General features: G+C 30.8%; 1 protein-coding gene across 1 annotated transcript in view; it reads right to left on the bottom strand.

Annotated features, from left to right (window-relative positions):
- Positions 1 to 6,111, bottom strand: part of LOC106475055 (cyclin-dependent kinase 8-like) — a 26,862-nt gene that overhangs the window by 1,019 nt on the left and 19,732 nt on the right. Inside the window, exon 5 of the transcript XR_002608770.1 lies at positions 3,283 to 3,424. The gene's annotated coding sequence lies outside the window, so the exon portion shown is untranslated. The remainder of the gene's footprint in view (positions 1 to 3,282; positions 3,425 to 6,111) is intronic.

Genomic DNA, 6,111 nt, shown 5'->3' with positions numbered 1-6,111 from the left:
ACGCATGTGTTTGCATACGTGTATATATGTATTTGTATCATTTGTGTGTATTTATTTGGGTGTATCTGTGTGTATATATAAATATATATGCATGTATAGATATGTGTGTGCATACGTGCATGCATTTGTATGTATATATATTTATCACTTTCTATTATTTCAATTATTTGTAAGTATTGTTATACACGTATATTTGTTACATTGTCACATCACGCAACCTTCGATTTAGAATGTTTTCGCTTACGGATTTACTGTTCAGTTAGTGATACCTGAAGAAGGCATTGTCCATAACGTTGTATCCTCAATTATATATATTAAATATATATATATTAACTCCTTAGTGGTTTGACCTATAACATACTTCATCTTTTTCAACAACCAATACTCATTATTTCCTACACAGTATAAAAATACAAAGCTTATTTAGCCAACCTTGGAGCTGTGAAACTATATATAATATAGCTCTAAATTTATCTTTACAGAATTTGGCAACTTGTAGTAAACATTACAAGTATATTGTACATGAAAAGCTAGCATTTTTACTAAAGATTTGTCTCTGAGCTGAAGAAAGTTTTACTTTAGCCTCTCTGGTTTTCATGTTAAGAACAGAAATACTTCTTTCCACCTTATCATATTCATATTAACCTCCCAAATCAGTATCAAAAGGAATTTTGGTAAAACTGTATATTTTATCTGTTATTTTCTTTACCCTAACTTTAGAGAAATCATCAATATGCAAGGAAACGAAAAATATGAAACAAAATATATAAGATTTTATATTCTGAATTCAGTAATGATCATAAAGTTCCAAATAATTTAACATTTTCGATTTTTAACCCTTTCATATTTGTTTTATTTTAATCTTATGGCTTTATTGCTGTATTTTATACCACTGGAGCAGTAGTCTTCCTGTCAGAAGCAATAAATCATAACTTGATTCCATTAGCTGCTTTCTGTAGAGCTAATGAAAATAGCATATGATCTAAATGATAGAAACCCTATAACTTGAGTGCTTTCGAAAGGTAAACCTTTCTTCTTCAGGGGCAAACTGGGAATCTAGTGTATTATTTGGCACTGGTGCTCGAGCTAACATAATTTAAACATTATATTTTACTAAAAATTTGTTATGCTAAGATAAGTTTATAATTTTTACATTTTACCTACTTTTGTTAAAAATACATAATAAATATATATAAAAATCAAGGATGTACTCATTGTATACTGAAGTAAAAATATTTGAGGTTCTCCTCTTAAGTCTTGCCAAGTGTCACAAATATGAGTGTACAAAAATTAATGTAGCTTTCAAATAGGCATTTTAGGACACAAATAATATATTGGGCATAAGAACAAGATGTCCCAAAACAACTATAATTTTCAAACTTTCTAAGAAAGCTATAACATATTTAGAAAATTCTATACTATTTAAAGCACCACATAAACCACGACATTCTCATCAACTAAATAATAACAGCAGGAAAATTGAATACAGGATTTTAGATTTACACAGAGGAGAAACTGCTCTTTCTATTGTTTATAAACATGTCCAACAGCCATGCAAAGTTGATTATCTAATACTCTTGAAAGTCAGAGAGAGAGAGGAAAGTGGATTCTCTCATTGGTTTGACAAATATATTGATATCTCATCAAATCGTATACACACAACATAACATAAAACTAAAGGAAACCAAGAGATATGTTGGTCCATCTAAGCCATCCCACCAATTAAACTTTAAAATAAAATTAAAACACTTAATGCCAGCATTTATCATTCAAATAATTATCAAGCCTTCTCTTAACCTCCCTAAAATATAATACATCAACCAAATTTGAAAGTAACTCATTCCAAAGGCCAACCAGCCTGTTAAAAAATAAATTTATCTCAGCTGACGATGACTTCTACCCTGACAAAATTTATGTTTGTATTTGTATCCTCTAGTTCTACCATTCTCACCATTGATTTATATTTGTCTCCTCTAGTTCTACCATTCTCACCAATAATTTATATTTGTATTCTCTAGTTCTACCATTCTCACCATTAATTTATATTTGTCTCCTCTAGTTCTACCATTCTCACCATTAATTTGTATTTGTATCCTCTAGTTCTACCATTCTCACCATTAATTTATATTTGTCTCCTCTAGTTCTACCATTCTCACCATTGATTTATATTTGTCTCCTCTAGTTCTACCATTCTCACCAGAAATTTATATTTGTCTCCTCTAGTTCTACCATTCTCACCATTAATTTATATTTGTCTCCTCTAGTTCTACCATTCTCACCATTAATTTGTATTTGTCTCCTCTAGTTCTACCATTCTCACCATTAATTTGTATTTGTATCCTCTAGTTCTACCATTCTCACCATTAATTTATATTTGTATCCTCTAGTTTTACCATTCTCACCATTAATTTATATTTGTCTCTAGTTCTACCATTCTCACCATTAATTTATATTTGTATCCTCTAGTTTTACCATTCTCACCATTAATTTGTATCCTTTAGATCTACCGTTCTCACCATTAATTTGTATTTGTATCCTCTAGTTCTACCATTCTCACCATTAATTTATATTTGTATCCTCTAGTTCTACCATTCTCACCATTAATTTATATTTGTATCCTCTAGTTCTACCATTCTCACCATTAATTTATATTTGTATCCTCTAGTTCTACCATTCTCACCATTAATTTATATTTGTATCCTCTAGTTCTACCATTCTCACCATTAATTTATATTTGTATCCTCTAGTTTTACCATTCTCACCATTAATTTGTATCCTCTAGTTTTACCATTCTCACCATTAATTTGTATCCTCTAGTTCTACCATTCTCACCATTAATTTGTATCCTCTAGTTCTACCATTCTCACCATTAATTTATATTTGTATCCTCTAGTTCTACCATTCTCACCATTAATTTATATTTGTATCCTTTAGTTTTACCATTCTCACCATTAATTTATATTTGTATCCTCTAGTTTTACCATTCTCACCATTAATTTGTATCCTCTAGTTCTACCGTTCTCACCATTAATTTGTATTTGTATCCTCTAGTTCTACCATTCTCACCATTAATTTGTATTTGTATCCTCTAGTTCTACCATTCTCACCATTAATTTGTATCCTCTAGTTCTACCGTTCTCACCATTAATTTGTATTTGTATCCTCTAGTTCTACCATTCTCACCATTAATTTGTATTTGTATCCTCTAGTTCTACCATTCTCACCATTAAATATAAAAAATGAAGCACCATCACTATCAATTCCCTGAACAATCTTATATACCTCAATAAGATCCACTCTAAGTCTTTCCTCAAGAGATAAAAACTTCAGGCATCTTATCTTGTCCTTGTATGACAACTTTTCCATCCTAGGTATCACCCTAGTTGCCCTCCTCTGAACATGTTACAATAATTCAATCTCTTTCCTATGGTAAGAAACCCAAAACTGAACACAATAATCCAAACCTGACTGAACTAGTTACCTTATAATGAAATTATAACCTCTTTAGACTTGTATGGCTTAAGAGACTGATCAACCAGAACAAAAAAGATCCTTTTTTCCATACCACTGTTAAGGTTATTCCCATCAAAGTTATAAACAATTAATTTCATAAAATAATCAACTAATCAAAATTACTGCTTTTAAATATTTCAACAACTGGATAATTGAAGTTATGATTATATTGTCGGTCATGAAAAAAAAAATCAACTGATTGAAATTAGTTGTTCCAATTATTACTCTTATTGATTATTCCAACAATCCAAGTAACCAAAACATTGTCAATGTGTTTGTTTATTGTTCAAACATAAAGCTACATAATTGGGGGTAGAAGGGGGGGGGGGTGCCTCATGATCCGAGGGTCTCGGGTTTGATTGTCATTGCCACTAAACTTGCTCACCGTATTTGTTATTCTCAGGTTACTAAGACTATCTGTCATTAATTTTGAACTACTGACTAGAGGGAAGACAACTGGCTGCCACTGTCAACTCACTGACTCCTTAAGTGTTAAATAAAGTGTACATTTACTGTTTTTCTTTATATTGCGTTATGTTCCTAATTCATAATTGCATGACATTATTCTTTAATGTTCTATACAGAGGTGAAGAACCCAGACCACCACCGATTTATTTTTTCCAGAAATTAATAACTGTATTATTTAATGTCACATAAACAGGTGAAGATGTAGGGGACATCTAGACCACCCTCAAATGTTATCAAAAATTAATAAAAACAGCCAGACATCCTTGCACTACCATATAGTAAACTTAAATGATTAGGATTTTAATTGATTGGCCTATTAAATACCATAAAACCTTTTTTGAGGCTTTCTGAAATCCACACAGCTGGAGCCTACAGTAATCCAGTTGGGGCTTCACCCAATAACTGGTTATTTCTAACTTCATATAACAAGATTAACATCAAATAAATGTTGCCATGGTAAATTTTTATGCCTTGGTTTTTTCCATGCACTAACAATGTGTCTAGTCAGTATTATTTAGAACACCAACAGTTCTTATAACATAGAGTTCTTACAAAATTGAGTTTTCATTGTTTAGAAGTAACAATTGTCTTGAAAAAGAATATTTTTTCTATATCTAAAATAAGTGAAAATTCAATTGGTACAACTATACAAGTGACAAATTTTTGAACATAGACATCAAGTTTACCAGTACTACAGTTTTTATTTCTATATATGATTATACATAATTGTAATTTTTCTTAAAAATTTGAATTTATTTTTTCCTATCAATCACTTTAGTAGAAATAAAGATATATGCATCGAAATCACTACATTATAACCTGACTGAGTTAACCATGTACATAATATATTAATGTTATTTTCACTTTGTTTGACTTATTGGTTACTTTAGGACTTTAAAGCTGACACTGATTAATCCAAAATACTGTGGATACAAGACTCACTCATGGAACAAAAATACTAGCCTGCTGATTCTCCAGTTCACTGGATATAGCAAATGTAGTGTAATTGATATATAATGAAATATTCTCCTTTGCTTTTATGCACGAGGTATTCGAATTAGAACCATTCTTCAGATATTACAGATGAAGAGAGAAAAATAACATCCAGTAAATATAAGGGTTAACTTAGAACCATTCTTCAGATATTACAAATGAAGAGAGATAAATAACATACAGTAAATATGAGGGTTAACTTAGAACCAGTCTTCAGATATTGCATACAAGATTAAAAATTGTTAATTAAAAAGGGGGAATAGAGATCGTAAAAAAATACAGAATAAAGGTAGCTAGCTTAAAGTGAAAATGCAGTCATAAAAAAAGTAAAACAAACAAGCTTAAGGTTTGAGACACTAGATAAATAAAAAATAAGGAATTTAAAAATTTAAATTTAAGAATTTAAAAATAGGGATAGTAAACAAGGTAAACATAAAAGGCTACAAATCCCTATATGTAATTTTAGCTAACAGCATCAAGTCAAATTTTTTTTTTTGTATTGCGTCTCAAACCTTAAGTTGTTTATTTGTTTGCAACTGTATTTTCACTTTAAGATGGCTATTTTCTTCTGCATTTTTTTTTAATCATCCCTATTCCCCTTTTTAAGTTTATAAGTTTTTTCTTTAGTTTTTTATGTCCACCATGGACATAAATGTGTATAATAGCAATAGTTTAGTTTATTGAAATACGAAGTTGGTGTATAATGCTCTCTCTGGAAGCAATGACAACATTTGGACTTGCTTCATGCAGATTGGATGGTTATTGTTCCTGATGTCATTGTTACAATGTTATCATTGATAATGGTAATGTATGTATGAGTACTATGATACATGGTGATTAACATACCACATGTTATGTATATGCTTATAAAAGATATATATATATATAGCTACTACATTTACAACCTGTAGCCATACGGGGAGTCTGTAAACACTGGATTGTTTACATCCTGTAGCCATACGGGGAGTCTGTAAACACTGGATTGTTTACATCCTGTAGCTACACGGGGAGTCTGTAAACGCTGGATTGTTTACATCCTGTAGCTACACGGGCAGTCTGTAAACGCTGGATTGTTTACATCCTGTAGCTACACGGGCAGTCTGTAAACGCTGGATTGTTTACATCCTGTAGCTACAC

This window comes from Limulus polyphemus, unplaced genomic scaffold, assembly GCF_000517525.1.
Source record: "Limulus polyphemus unplaced genomic scaffold, Limulus_polyphemus-2.1.2 Scaffold8025, whole genome shotgun sequence".
Lineage (NCBI taxonomy): Eukaryota > Metazoa > Arthropoda > Merostomata > Xiphosura > Limulidae > Limulus > Limulus polyphemus.
This window is presented reverse-complemented; position numbering and strand designations above follow the sequence as displayed.